The sequence below is a fragment of the Hylobates moloch genome, unplaced genomic scaffold (assembly GCF_009828535.3).
Source record: "Hylobates moloch isolate HMO894 unplaced genomic scaffold, HMol_V3 SCAFFOLD_18, whole genome shotgun sequence".
In the NCBI taxonomy this organism is placed as follows: Eukaryota; Metazoa; Chordata; class Mammalia; order Primates; family Hylobatidae; genus Hylobates; species Hylobates moloch.
Genome location: NW_026652293.1, coordinates 9,317,191 through 9,332,888, shown reverse-complemented (window position 1 = coordinate 9,332,888; position 15,698 = coordinate 9,317,191). Strand labels below are relative to the sequence as shown.

At 48.3% G+C, this 15,698-nt stretch overlaps 1 protein-coding gene across 4 annotated transcripts in view; it reads right to left on the bottom strand.

Annotated features, from left to right (window-relative positions):
* PIK3C2B (phosphatidylinositol-4-phosphate 3-kinase catalytic subunit type 2 beta) overlaps positions 1-15,064 on the bottom strand; it is a 72,259-nt gene extending 57,195 nt beyond the window's left edge. Inside the window, exons 1-2 of one of the 4 annotated variants that reach the window (XM_032137155.2) lie at positions 14,021-15,061; positions 9,344-9,459 (exon numbers count right to left, since the gene is read on the bottom strand). The gene's annotated coding sequence lies outside the window, so the exon portion shown is untranslated. Of the gene's footprint in view, positions 1-9,343; positions 9,460-14,020 lie in introns of all 4 variants that reach the window. The other 3 variants (XR_009210751.1, XM_058430578.1, XM_032137156.2) reach the window with 3 other exon arrangements.
* Between the last annotated feature and the right edge of the window lie 634 nt (positions 15,065-15,698).

Sequence of the window (15,698 nt, the reverse complement as noted above, 5' to 3'; positions counted from 1 at the left end):
AAGTATACACTCAGCACAGATATGCCAGAGCCCCAGTACCCAGAAGGATCACACACATAAGAGTAGAGGAGGCAGGGCCAGCAGCTCCCAGGTGGTGGTGCTGTCTGTGGGGAGGACGGGGGTGACTGCCTGTAAGCCTGGGTGCAGGAGCCAATGGGCAGGGCCAGGCTGTGTGGGTGGTGGGCTGCCGGCAGCTGACAGCCACCTGCTCAGCTCTGAGAAGGGCCAAAGGAAGTCAAGCAGAAAAAGGCAGAGCCAGCCATCCATGGGAACTGGCTAAGGTGCCGACCAGCCCCCACGCCACGCTTCTTTCCTCCCTCGGGATAGGAAGGCTCTCCACCACGTGCCCACAGCCCAGCCCACTGTCCCTGTGCCATCATGGTGTTCCTCAACCAGCAAGCTAGACTCAGAGTCTAATGATAAAGCAGGATAGCTTCAGTTAATGCTAACTCCTCAAATAGCAAGGCAATCCCTAATAGATTACAGTCACTCTTGGGGACCTGAAACCATAGGGATCACACAAACCGTGTGTAACCCCCAACCCCTCCACATACTTTTCCCCCTGCACCCCACACACACATCTATGTCTCCCCACTACATACACACCAACACACCTCCCATGCTTATCCCATACCCCTCACACCCTCCCTATACACATCCTACTCTCCCCCGACACACACCCTCCTGCTCACTCACTCCCTCACCAGCTCTCCCAGAAGAGAAGAGAGGAAGCTGGCCTAGACCCATAAGGTCACATTCTTTTTTTTTTTTTTTTTTTTTTTTTTTTTGAGACATAGTCTCGCTCTGTCGCCCAGGCTGAGTGCAGTGGCGTGATCTCGGCTCACTGCAACCTCCGCCTTCCAGGTCAAGCAATTCTCTGCCTCAGCCTCCTGAACCACAAGCACCCGCCACCACGCCCAGCTAATTTTTTGTATTTTTAGTAGACACGGGGTTTCATCATGTTAGCCAGGATGGTCTCTATTTCCTGACCTCATGATCCACCTGCCTGGGCCTCCCAAAGTGCTGGGATTACAGGCGTGAGCCACGGCGCCGAGGTCACATTCTTAGTGTCAGTGGCAAAGAAGTCTGAGAAAAAAGGTTAAACCCAGAAGAAAAAGGAAAACAGGCCCTCTCAGCGCCAGGGGGCAGCTCCATCCCTTCCCCAGGCAGGCTCTTCTCTGCATTCCAGTAGGCTGAGGGCACTCAGGCAAAGAGAACGCCACAGAAGGAGCCTCAGGCAGAAGAGCTTCACAAGAGCCCTCTCCCAAATGCCCCCAGGCCTTCTGGCAGGCCCCCAGGGTGGCTGGTCGTTCCCTAAATCAGGAAGGTGTAAAGAAGCCGTGGGGTCCCCACAGACCAGGGTAGGAAAGGAAAGGGACACCGGCTTTCAAGCAGTTCCAGTCTTTCAATCCAGAGAAAAACAGAAAAATGAAACACCCCTAAACATCTGATACTCATTTACACAGGGGTGTGAAAGGTCAAGGTGTTAGTCCCTCCCAGGGACATTTGCATTAAAAAGCAGGGTCTAAGGAGGGGAGCGCCCAACCCAACAGGCCCTGGAAATGGTAAGACTTCTATTTTCCCAGGGAGGAATGAGCCATGAAAAGACGGGGTGCTCTCTAATGTTAGGCCCCACAACTCCATGGCCTCCCCCTGGTCTCAGCTCCTGCGTGTAGGAACCTCTTGCCCCTCTAGAGTACAGTCCCCACAATGCTGCCCACTGGGCAGCCTGCCCCTTTAAGGCACTGACCCCTCCAAACCCTGGCCTTGGCTATTCTTAGCCCAGGTTGATCCAGGTGGCCACAGTCCTCTGCCTATAGCCATGCAGTTCCCAAGCTGGGAGCCTCCATTCTTCCTGGTAGCAGGCCAGAAGGATATCCTGCTCCAGGGTCAGTCAAGGACACTGAACCCAGCAGGAAGACCAAGGATTCTACTTTAGCCAGGTCAAAGGAGAAACCCTACTCAGGATGCAATGCCTTAAGAGATAACTGAAGGCTGGGTACAGTGGCTCATGCCTGTAATCCCAGCACTTTGGGAGGCCGAGGTGGGCAGATTGAGGTCAGGAGTTCGAGACTAGCCTGGGCAACATGGTGAAACCCCGTCTCCACCAAAAATACAAAAATTAGCCAGTGTGGTGGTGGGTGCCTGTAACACCAGCTACTTGGGATGCTGAGGCAGAAGAATCTCTTGAACCCGGGAAGCAGAGGCTGCAGTGGGCCGAGATCGCGCTACTGCACTGCACTCTGTCTCAAAAAAAAAAAAAAAAAAAGAACTGAGAAACGAGATACTCTCCAAGATAGCCTGTGGTGTCCCAGAATCCCCAAACCACAGGAAGAATACCTCGATGAGGGGAATGGGAAGAAGGCAGTGGTCCTGATGGTGCCAGACCACAGGGGATCCCAGAAGGACTGCCCATGTCAGCCTGGTCACCCCTAGACATGTTGCAGCAGTAGGTTTCAGTTTCCCCTTAGCCCTGCTCACCTGCACGTACAGCCTAGTATGGACTCCCCATCCCCTATTTCCCATTTGCACCTGACTCTTAGGGCCTCAAAGCCATGGCTACCACTGGGGGTGCCTTTCTCTTCCTCCTGCTTTCTCTCTCTCCTGCTTCCATCCGAATTCAAGATCCTCAGAAAGGCCAGGCACAGTGGCTCACACTTGCAATCCCAGCATTTTGGGAGGCCGAAGCAGGATGATCGCTTGAGCCCAGAAGTTTGAGGCCTGCCTGGGAAACACAGTGAGACTCCATCTTTACAAAAAATTCAAAAATTAGCTGGGTGTGGTGGCATGTCCCTGTAGTCCCAGCTACTTGGGAGGCTGAAATAGGAGGATCAACTGAGCCATGATTGAGACACTGCACTCCAGCCTGGGTGACAGAGAACCCTGTCTAAAAAAAAAAAAAAAAAAAAAAAACGATCTTCAGAAGCCTTCCCTGGTTAAGCCTTCCAATATCTCCTCACTTTTATTCTCGGTGTCTCCTTAATACCCTGATACTCTGTGTTTCACACTGATAAAAACTGTGGCCCTGTCACGCTTTTGCTTTAGGTATTAACTGACCATTTTTGCATCTCTGTGCATGGAATGGTTATGGGTCATGAAGATTTTGAAAAAAGAAAGTGACTTTAGTGAGGGGGAGGGGTAAGAGCAAAGAATCATGTCAATTAGTTTTGATGTTGCTTTGTACATGCCCTGATGCCTTTCTCTGATCTCTTATCCCCCCAATTTGTGCAGGAAGGTCCCAAGGGAGACAGAGATCTCCTTAAGACAGAACCAAGTCTACACTAAGCAAAGGGGACACTCGGCAGAAGGGTGAACCACCGGCACAGTATAGCACACTCACATTCCACCAGCCCCTTGCCCATGTGACCCTCGCCCAGTGTCTCCCAGGGTAGCAACAGTCAGAGGTCATTCTCAGCAGGGATTCACTGACTGCTTAAGCTGGATGAGCGGCCAGGGTGTGACTGTGCAGGCATCCTGTACGAACAGTCCACAGGAACTGTGTCGAAACACCTTTCCCGTGTATGTGCCATTTCAAGGTCTGTGAAACTCGTACAGCCCACTGTCCCAACAGGAGTGAGGGTATTACACTTTGTGCTGGTGAAAGGGAAAGAGAAGGAAGGCAGAGAAGTGGGGAGACAGGAGGGAAGACTACATGCATATGAGCATCACAGAAATAGAAGGAAGGAAATACACCTTTTTTTCCCCCTCTGGTATTTTGTGCCAGGTATTGTCTTATTTAGTCCTCACAACAATCCTTAAATGTGGATGTTATCATCCTTCTTTTATGGAAGAGGAAAAGTAGAAAACAGGAAAGGGATGCAATAATTGGCCCACACGTCACACAACTTGTAAATGATAGAATCAAGAGTTAAACTGAAATGCGTGTGAGCCCAAACTTCACGGTCTTTTTCCCATCCTGTTGTGGAAACCCAGGCACATTACATTTGATTAAGTGTTTAAGGTGATGGCCGGGCGCAGTGGCTCACTTAATTCCAGCACTTTGGGAGGCCGAGGTGGGCGGATCACGAGGTCATGAGATCGAGACCATCCTGGCCAACATGGTGAAGCCCCATCTCTACTAAAAATACAAAAATTAGCTGGGCATGGTGGCGCTTGTCTGTAGTCCCAGCTATTCGGGAGGCTGAGGCAGGAGAATCGCTTGAACCTGGGAAGTGGAGGTTGCAGTGAGCCAAGATCGCGCCACTGCACTCCAGCCTGGGCGACAAAGCCAGACTCCGTCTCAAAAAAAAAAAAAAAAAAAAGTGTTTAAGCTGATGTTGGTGATTATTCTGGAACAGCTCCATGCTCTCCACACCCCCATCCCAGAACATTTCACTCTCCCAGGCCACTCAAAAAAATAAACATAAAAATAAATAAACAAACAAGCAAAGCAAACAAACACACCCCACAGTTTGGTAGACAAGAGAACCAATGAGCAGGGGGCATTGTGTGAAGTCATACAGCTGGTCAGTGATAGAGATGAGACCAGAAGTGGGAGTCAGGTCCTTAGACCCCCTCTCCAATGCTCTTCCCAGGCTGAGCTATACCCAGTCTTCCAGTCTTTTTTATTTTTTATTTTTTTTAATTTTAAGAGACAAGGTCTCACTCTGCCATCCAGGTTGGAGTGAAGTGGTGTGATCACGGATCACTGCAGCCTTGACCTCCCAGTCTCAAGCAATCCTCCCACCCCAGTTTCACAAGTGGCTGGAATTACAGGGGTAAGCCACTGCACCCAGCTATCTCTCCCATTTTTAAAATCCTTCAGGAAAGGAAATCCCTCAGCTTTCCTGTTCTAATCTCTCTTAAATTGGTCCATTCCTTTCCAAGCGTCTGATGACTTCAAGTGAAATAACCTATATAAAGCATATATTGGGCACCAAAAAATTTGTTATTCCTTTCTTCTACCTGAATGATTATTCTTTCACCTGAAAAATTATTTTATTGGGCACCAAAAAAATTATTATTCCTTTTTCTCACCTGAATGATGAATGATTGAGACAGACCACTAACTAGTCTGTCTCCTTGCTGACCCCCTAAAGTATCTGCTCTCCACTGCCAGGATAATCTTCCTACAGGGCAGCTCTGATCATGTCATTCTTCCTCTTTTCTTTTTTTTTTTTTTTTTTTGAGACAGGGTCTTGCTCTGTCACCCAGACTGCAGTGCAGTGGCAGGATCTTGGCTCACTGCAACTTCCACCTCCCAGGCCCAAGCGATCCTCTCCCATCCTAGGCTCCTGAGAAGCTGGGACTACAGACGTGGTCGCCAACACACCTGGCTAATTTTTTGTCTTTTTGGTAGAGATGGGGTTTCACCACGTTGCCTAGGCTAATTTCGAACTCAAGCGATCTGCCTGCCCTGACCTCCCAAAGTGCTGGGATTACAGCCATGAGCCACCACACCCTTTTATTCATGGGGGATGTGCGATGGCTCTAATATAAGAGCAGTGCCTGCACATCCCCCATGAATAAAAGTGACTTTGCTCTTTTGAATATTTTTATAATTTTTAATGTGCTCTACTGCATTTATGTGCATTCTGCTTTGGATTATCCCTACTAGTGATTAGAATAAAAATAATAGCTTTTATTTGTATAGGTATTTATAGGTACAAAGCATTTTTATAGACATTAGCCCACTAATCTTAAGAATAAGGCTGGGCATGGTGGCTCACGCCTGTAATCCCAGCACTTTGGGAGGTCGAGGTGGGCGGATCACCAGAGGTCAGGAGTTCGAGATCAGCCTAACATGGTGAAACCCTGTCTCTACTAAATATACAAAGTTAGCTGGGCGTAGTGATGCACGCCAGTAATCCCAGCTACTCAGGAGGCTGAGGCAGGAGAATCACTTGAACCCGGAAGGCAGAGGTTGCAGTGAGCTGGGATAGTGCCACCGCACTCCAGCCTGGGTAACAGAGTGAGACTCAGTCTCAAAAAAAAAAAAAAAAGGAATAAAGATGGCTGGGTGAGGTGGCTCATGCCTGTAATTCCAGCATTTTGGGAGGCTGATGCAGATGGATCACCTGAGGTAGGGAGTTCAAGACTAGCCTGGCCAACATGGTGAAACCTCGTCTCTACAAAAATACAAAAAGTAGCCGGGCATGATGGCAGGTGCCTGTAATCCCAGCTACTTGGGAGGCAGAGGCAGGAGAATCGCCTGATCCTGGGGGACGGAGGTTGCAATGACCCGAGATTGCACCATTGCACTCCAGCCTGGATGACTGAGGGAGATTCCATCTCAAAAAAAAAAAAAGAGAGAGGATTACCTCTTATTTATTTATTAACACAGTTACCAACACAACTTTTAAGTAACATCCTTCATTTTTTGTTTGGTTTTTTGTTTGTTTTTGAGATGCAGTCTCACTCTGCCGCCCAGGCTGGAGTTCAGTGGCGTAATCTCCGCTCACTGCAACCTCCACCTCCTGGATTCAAGCAATTATCCTGCCTCAGCCTCCAGAGTAGCTGGGATTACAGGCACACATCACCAGGCCCGGTTAATTTTTGTATTTTCAGTAGAGACAGGGTTTCGTTATGTTAGCCAGCTGGTCTTGAACTCCTGACCTCAGGTGATTCGCCCTTCTCAGCCTCCCAAAGTGCTGGTACAGGCGTGAGCCACTGCGCCCGTCCTCTATGTTTGTTTTTTAAAGAGACAAGGTCTCACTCTGTTGCCCAGGCTGGAGTGCAGTGGTGCAATCATAGCTCACTGTAACCTCAAACTCCCCAGGTCAAGTGATCCTCCCACCTCAGCCTCTCAAGTAGCCAGGACTACAGGTGCGCACCACCATATCTGGCTAATTTTTAAATTTTTGTACAGATAAATCTCGTTCCATTGCTCAAGCTGAACATTCTTACTTTTATCATTTCAACATGTATCTACAAACGCCTCATTACATACAAAACATTCTTTTCCACTAAGCCTTTAAACCACATGGATTACCTCGTATTTATCTTTGTCTCCCCCAGGATGCTTAGCACAATGTTTTACACCAAGTACATGCTCAGTACAGAACTGTTAATACTGTGTTCTCAGCGTGGTCTGACCAACCCAGAGGAGAAGAGTTAACAGCTCCTTGTCATAGGATCAGAGGTTTGGAGGCTGTTTGAGGAAGGCAAAATTGTAATGTATTTTTCCAAGTAGACACCCCATAGCATTTATTAGATTCTAAGAGTTTAGAGATCTCCAAAATAATAAACACCACAGTTCTAGTTTCTATAATCTCTAGGAAATGCTGCCTAAGACTGTATATATTAAGATGCTGGGAAATGCTGCCTAAGACTATATATATATAACTCTTGGGGCACCTTATCACAATCGATTCATATTGAGCTTATAGGATTACCTCACTCCATGAAGAAACTCATCCATTTACTGGCATTTTGGGTGGGAGGGGGGTACAACATGGTTCCCTCAAGGTCAGGGACCACACTCAATTGAAGGTTGTATTCCTAGAATTTAGCACAAACCTGCTATTGAGGAATAATAATTACAAGAATCATGAGCTGTTGAGTCACCATTTACATGCATCAGGCACTGCTCTAAGTAGTTCATTAATTAACTCATTTCATTTTACAACAAATTTTGTCTGGTATTATTATTTCCCTCATCTTACATATGCGGAAAGTGATGCACAGATAAATTAAATAACTTTTCCAAGGTCATACAGCTTGTAAGTGGTGGAGCCAGGCTTTGAACCCAAGTAATCTGGCTCCACAGCCATGCTCTTAACCATCTGCTGAACTTGCACTGCCCCTCATTTGATGAATGAATGAATGAATAAATGTTTAAGAATGAATGAGCAGAGGCACCGAAAATGTTTTTGTTGAATGAACAACTAACCAATCATTAACCCACCTTTTGTCTCTACTCTGTATAATCTACAGGATTATCATGAGAGTCCTTCTCAAACTTTCCTTGCGTTCAACTAGAGAATCTCTCCAAGTAATTCCCTAACTATCAGTATAGAATTCCTGTCAGTAACATTAAAAAGCTTGGTTTAATTCTTAGTGAACTACTCTTAGTGGACTAAGAACTATGAGTGAACTAAGTTTTCTCAGAACACCAAGCACTAGGCAAGGGTTTTACGTGTCCTCTTCACTGCTGTGCACGTAGAAGAGTGTCAGTGCGCATTCAATGTACAATGGTGGAATGAATGCCCAAAAGATAAAATGCAAACTCCTTCAGTGGCTCTGGCCAGATTAAACTGCTTTCAGTTCACCTCATTCACCACACTCCATTCCCCATCCTGCCCCAATTCCTACTTATTGTTCAGATCTCTGCAAACACTTAATTTCCTCCAAGAAGTCTGACCATCAAAAAGGCCCCGCTTGTGAGTTCACAAGGCAACCCATATTTCCCCCACTCAATGACTTAAAAGTATCTAAAGTCACTAGGAAACAATCAAGATGTTTGTCAAATTAATGAATAAATGAATGAGTTCCTTTTTAACATGATCTGATAGACTTCAACCCTTGTGATCCTATCATATTTCAGAAATGACTTTAAGAACCACTTCTGTCACTACTGGCTCTTGGGGAAGCTCCATCTCATTCAGGACTCGAGCCTCATGAACATTTTTTTTTCTCACAGGCCCCTTCAGCATAGCACAGAAGGAACACAGGTTCTAGAGGTTTCCTGACCTAGACTCAAATTTTGGCTCCTCTCAAGTTAATTGTACAAGCTCTTTATTATTATTATTATTTTTAGAGACAGGGTCTCACTCTGTCACCCAGGCTAGAGTGAAACCTGGATGCAATCAAAGTGGTGCAATTATAGCTCACTGCAGCCTCAATCTCCTGGGCTCAAAAGATCCTCCCACTTCAGCCTCCTGAGTAGCTGAGACCACAAGTGTGTGCCATCACACCCTAATTTTTTTTATTTTTATTTTTAGTAGAGACAAGGTCTTGCTATGTTGCCCAGGCTGGTCTCAAACTCCTGGGCTCAAGTGATCCTCCCATGTCAGTCTCCCAAGTGCTGAGATTACAGCATAAGCCACTATTCCTGGCCCCTATCTTTTAATTAAAAAAAAAAAAAAATCTGCCTCCTTAAAAGTCTAGAGTGAAAATCTAATATCTCTGGCTACAATGTTCTTCTCCCAGGATCCCAAAACAACCCATTTGCAAACCACCTCCCTTTTCTTGGTCAGAATTAAATCCACTCTACTGGTGCTCACAGTCACATCAATTTCTTTCACTCTCTGGGAGACACACAGCATGGCGAGTCAGGAATGAGACAAACACTCTGCTTTCAGAAAACGAGGGCTCTTAGGGAGACGTCAATAGTTGAAGGGCTCCATCATTACTACTATCTGGGCTTTGGTTAGTTTATTACCGAGACAAAAAGAACTCATACCTGATTCTTCTACCTGGCAAGGCAAACTGTAGTTTTTCCTCAAAATGGAATCCTTTTGGCCCTGTACTCTTCTTCCCTCATCCTTATAACTTATGGTTTGCTGCAAAGGATGCCATCTAGTATGAAAGAAAGAGAGAAAGATTTGGCTGGAGAGAATGCTTCCATTCAAGCTTCCTCCTGGTGGGCTTGGCTTAGCCAGGCTTGAGGAATGAGCCACGTGTGTGAAGCAACTCTCTAATACTAGGCACCCACCTCTATGGTGGAACAGTGGTAGGAGTGACACAGTCATGATGGAAGGATAACAGTTTCTAAAGAGGCAAACAATCTTTGGCTTCTCTGAAATACTGTGAAGCCTCTGCTAGGTGAGACTTCCTACAGAGAGTTCTCAGGAAGAGGAAGGAGTGAATTGCTAAGGCTTCCTTCAGCCACAGGTCTTATTTCTGCTTCAGGACTACAGTGAACCTCTCTCTTCTTCCTTCTCTATACCCTGAGGGCCTCTGCTCCCCAAAGCACAAATGTCTTCTGATTCTTTAGCCTCCTTAACCAGGGTGATGACTTGGGGTGAGTGAATGCCATCCCAATGTCCCAATGTTTTGGGGAAGTAAATTTCCCAAAGACAAAGCCACTAACTGGGTCGGCATGAAACTCCAAAGTGCTGCAGGATAAGTCCTTTCATGGGTCATGTTGTGATCTGCGGGGTAGGCGTTCAGTTCCAGCATTGCTACTAACTGCATGACCTTGAGAAAGTCACTTTTTCTCAGGGAAGTGATGGCCCAGGTCCTTTCCAGTTTTGATACTCTATGTGATCATACAAAATGCAAGAACAAGCTGGGAGAGGTGACTCATGCCCATAATCCCAACACTTTGGGAGGCCGAGGTGGGAGGATCACTTGAGACCAGAAGTTCGAGATCAGTCTAGGCAACATAGTGAAATCCTGTCTCAACAGAAAAAGAAAAAACAAAAATGCAAGAATAGTCCCTCAAGTTTCATTTTATAAAACAGATGCAAAATGAAGCAGATATGAAAATACCAAAACAGAGGCTGAGGCAGGAGAATGGTGTGAACCCGGGAGGCGGAGCTTGCAGTGAGCTGAGATTGCACCACTGCACTCCAGCCTGGGCAACAGAGCGAGACTCCGTCTCAAAAAAAAAAAAAAAAAACCAAAACAAGAAATCTGCCTTAATTTCCCCAGGATCTTCCAAGTCCCAAACCTTCTATTAGTGTTGCTCAGAAGGCAGCAATGTGACTTGATCAGATTATCCTATATCTCTTCCTTCCTTGGAAGGTAGACATAGAAATAAAAATGCATAGAAAAGCAGATGAGGCCCAGAAAAATTTATTATGCCTATATGCCCATGAGATGTCCCAGGCTGGTGATGTCTCATGGGCATTCAAGGAATCCCTTAAGAATGAATTCTGAGGCTGGACATGGTGACTCACACCTGTAATCCCGGTCCTTTGGGAGACTGAGGCAGGCAGATCACCTGAGGTCAGGAGTTTGAGACCAGCCTGGCCAACATGGTGAAACCCTGTCTCTACTAAAAATACAAAAAATTAGCCAGGCATGGTGGCACACGCCTGTAATCCCAGCTACTTGGGAGGCTAAGGCACAAGAATCCCTCGAACCTGGGAGATGGAGGTTGCAGTGAGCCGAGATGGCACCACTGCACTCCAGTCTGGGTGACAGGGCTCGCCTCTGTCTCAAAAAAAAAAAAAATGAATTCTGAGGCTGGACATAGTGGCTCATGCCTATAATCCTAACCCTTTGGGAGGCCAAGGCAGGAGGTTCCTTTGAGGCCAGGAGTTTGAGACCAGCCTGGGCAACATACTGAGACCCCATCTCTACAAAAAATTAAAAAAATTAGCCACACATAGTGGTGCATGCCTATAGTCCAAGCTACTCAGGGTGGGGGCTGAGGTTGAAGGATCACTTGAGCCCACTGCACTCCAGCCTAGGCAACAGGGAGAGACTCTGTCTCAAGAACAAACAAAAAGAATGAATTCCACAATTTTGCTGTCCCTTTCTGTTCTCCCAAGACCCAATATCTCTCTGAGTAGCACTGAGGCTATGAGCACAGGGTATGGAGTGAGACTGCTTGCTTCAAATCCCACCTCTATCATTTACTAGCTGGCTAACATCAGTGGGTGTTAGCGATTACATTACTTGCCAGCTCAGCATTATCCTCTCTATAGGCAGTAGCCAGCCTTTGGAAGGTGTTTATCCCTCCTCAATTCCTACAAATATCATGAGGCAGCCTTTCCTTCTCTCCCAGTTCCCATCCTGCCAACACTATTTAAAGAAAAATACCCAAGGAATACAGCAGTTACCTTGGTATTGTCACATTACTCTTTCCTTAGCAAGAAAGAAACGGTCCCAAAACATTCCCTACCCCATGTGGCCCTCAGATCCCACCCTATCCCCATCCCTGACAGTTCTCCCTCCCTTATGAGGGAGGCTAAACCCAGTATGAATAATCATTTGTAAAGTACTCTGTAGTTTTCAGCGTACTTTTGCACACATGATTCTGTTTAGTTCTTGGTAAGCAGTATTTCAGTATTAATCCTGTGAGCCATGGCTACTCCCCCACCTCCATTTTACAAATATACAGACTAAATCTTAGGTCCACAAATTGTCAGTGCTCACATAGCTAAAAAGAAAGTCACACCAAGACACTGTTTTCTCTACTACTTCACATTATGATGTCCAAGTTCACATCCTGGGAACATGAGCCTGAACCTTATGGCTAGTTACAAGCCCCTGAAAGGAACAGAGACCTCATTTTTCTACCCACTGGTCCAGGCCAGGGCTATCCTGGCTGAAGGACCACAGACATGATATAGATGCAAAGCACCAGGCACAGGAGGAGTGGGGACGCCACCAAGCAGGGACCAAAGGCCCACGAGGGTATAGAGTATCTGCCAGAGCATACTAGGTCATGACAAAGACCAAAGGCATTCCAGACCACCAAGGAAGTCCAAAGGAGCTCCCCCAGAAACAGCCCAAGTCCCCAGATAAACTGACCCTTCCTCACCCAGCACACCCCCTTGGCCCTTTCTCACTCATGCTTCCAGTGGAGAAGGAAATGGACAAGCAGCCAGGCCTGAGAGCTTGATCAGATTCAGCCACACACACTGAGCAGTAAGCTCAGAGCCATGGCAATCAAACCTCAGGCTCACCCAAAGGCCAAAGGAGAAGTAGCCACAGTCTGGGTCTAGGGCTCCAGCTCGGAGCCACCATCTCTTCAGACACTGGCTGCCAAGCAGAGCTATAAAATGTGCCTCGACTTAATTTTTCCATGGACACAACCTCAAGATGGGACCGCCAGACTCTGGAGGAGCTGGGATTCCAAAGGCTCACTGCCTCTCTGCTCTGGGATCGGCAGCTGGAGTTGGGGAGAGGGAAGTATTTGGGGGTCGGCATTGCCACCCCCTGGGCCATTTCTCTTCCTAATATCTTCCCAAGGCCTGATGCAGCAACGGAGTAAGTTTTCATTCAGCACTGATTCAGGGTTGGAATTTCGTACAAATTGCTTACATCTGCCTGGCCATATCCCAAATAGGTAGTTTAGAGCAAGGAGGAGGGGCAGCATTGGCCCACTTCTTGGAGCCCGGGTAGCTGCCTGCTAAAGAATCTGGTGCCATGCTGGGACCAGCCAGCCCAGGGTACAAAACTCTCCAACAGAGTTGAGAAAAAACAGCCCAAGAGGGCTGCCAGAGACAATACAGCGATTCCATCCCAGGCATGATTGGAAGGGTTGAGGCAGGGAAGCTACGAAGACCCCAGAAGCGGGTGGAGATGGAGAAAAGGCAGGCCTGAAGGAGCAAGAGCGATGGCAGAAAACACACACACACACACACACACACACACACACACTCTTCAACATCAGCCAACTAGGGTGTGTGCACTAACCTCATACATTTGGTAACCTCTTCCCACAACCCAGGAGCCTGCCAAGCCCCTGGGCTCCCCACCCTACTCCACCCCACACCAGCCTGGCAGCCTTGCTTGCGCTTCCTGCTGCGATTGCTCCTCCAACATCAAAGTCACCGCTGTCGGGAGCTGAAAACGAGGGACAAGTATAGGCCAGGAGAGCAGCGCCTTCTCCCAGCACCGGCGAACTCAGGCCTGAGGGTCCCTCTCCCTCCTTCAAGCTTTCAGTCTCCTTTTGCTGCAGTATCCTTATAAGGGAGAATCCAATCCTACCCTCCGCCCGGCTAAGAAATGTACACATTCCCCAGGCTAGATGCCGACTTCTCACCCAGTCCACAGAAGGCACTAACCCCATCACAGGACAGGTTTTGCTTTTTTTATTTCTCATCTTAAATAAACAAACCCCAAAGCCATTGGCTGGTTCAGATCGCCCTGCAGCTGGGAGCCAGGAAGTGTGTTTAGCGAGAAGGGGGTGGGGACGCGGGTGCCTGGAGCCCCAGAGGCCCTGAAGCTGCTGGAGTGGAGTGGGGTGGGGTGAGGGGCAACCTGTTCTGCCCGGCGGGCAGGAGCTCGGGCTCCCACGGCGTCCGCCGCTCAGCCAGCCGCCAGGAACCCTCGGCTGCTTCCATTGTTGCACCTCTGCTGTTGCCATGTTGGAGGGAGAGCCCCCGACCTCGGCTGCCTCCACTCTGGGAGCACTTTACAGACCCTGGGGCCGATGCAACCCGCAGGGTGCGTGTCCTACCTGCGCTAGCTGCGGGCTCTGCTGCAACACCCGACGTGTCTTGTGCCCGGCGACGTGGGCTGCTCGCTCCGCGCCTCCTGGGCTCGCTCTGCGGCCCCAGGCGCCTCTTGCACCAGCGCGAGAGGAGCTGGCCGGCCGCACGCCGCCTGCTCCCGGGCCGCTTCCCTCTCCAGGCTCCGCACAGACCCTAGGCTCCAAGGGGCAGAGGGAGAGGTAGCAAAGGGCGTAAGGACCAGCTTGTGGGGGTGGGGAGGGGTGCTCTCTGCTGAGAGCGTGCGCGAGCTCGCAGAGTCAGGCCACCCCGGGTGAGACAATAGCGGGAGCAGCGGGCGAGAGAGGGGAAGCCATCTCCCGGACACCGGACGCACTGCACGGCGACGCGAGGCTCGGCCAGACCCTGCCTGGACAGGCAGCCACCCGGCCGCCGGCTCCAGCCGCGGCGCCGAATCCGCCGCGAGCCGGAGGGCGGGGCGGCTGCTGGAACCCGGGCCGCCCTTCACCTCTCTCCTCCCCTTCCCCCTCCTCTTCTCTTCTCCTCTCCTCCTCTCCCCTCCGACTCCCGCCCCACTTGCCATTGCGTGGGGGAAGAGAAACGCGCTGGCGTCAAGTTGTGCTCTGCAACCCAAGATCCAGGATTTCCACTCCCCACTTGGGTGAGGGTTTTTGCGGATGGTCGTTACTTTCCCCTGCTGGAACCCCTTGGCTTTGGGTCAGAGGAAAGCGCAATCATTCTGCTAGAAATGACGGTGCTGAGGTCCAGTTATCCGTTTCAGGAATTTCTACCATAATTACGGTAGCTATGTTCGGGGGATCCCCTACCTTGAGCGTTAAGTTGGGGTAGAGAGAGGCCGTCTCCGGGCTTTACATGCTTAGTGTCATTCGTCTTTCTGTTTCCTTCCTTCCTCCCTTTCTGGAAGGGGAGTCTTGCCTGTTTTTGTATTCGCCCAGGTGGATCTTCCGAGCTGCGATCCAGAAAATAGCAGTCAACCTAAGTAGGGAGGGGAGATAGACGATCCTCCAACCCAACTAGGGTAGTGAGAAAAAAAAAAAAAAAAAAAAAAAAAACCCTTTCATACAATATGTTATATTTAAATTTTCTACTCTAAATACCTTTCTTCCAGCAGTGGTCTCTGGAAGAATTTTCCCAAAGGCTCCACCCAAAAGAAACCATGAGTTGGCCAGCTCCTCGTTTGCATTTGGTTTGCATAGTACCAACGATCACTAATCTCAAAGTATATTTTCCTAAAAACGTGAATCGTGTTTTCCTCCACTGCCCTCATTTCTTCTTTCTTTCTCGACAGACTATGAAGATTAACACCTGGTCCTCAGCCTCTCAAGTAAAACCATGATTAAATAAATTTGTTATGCTTTTCTCTTGTTAACTTGTCTTTTGTTATAGAAGTGTTGGCTGTGACTATTATGATGGGGAGGAAAGGGATCACTCCCCTTTCTGATCCTACAGTGCCTTCTGTACCAAATGCTTGTGACTTTCAGTAGTCCACTTCACTCTCTGATTATCAAGAATAGCGTCCTCATCTATCACGCAGGGCTTTCATAATGATCAAAGGAGAGAATGTAGGTGAAACATCTTGATAATTAACTGAAGGCAGCTTGGTCTGCACATATGTCGTAATGTATATAATGCTACTCCTGATCTCAGGAGCCGGAATCTCAAAAC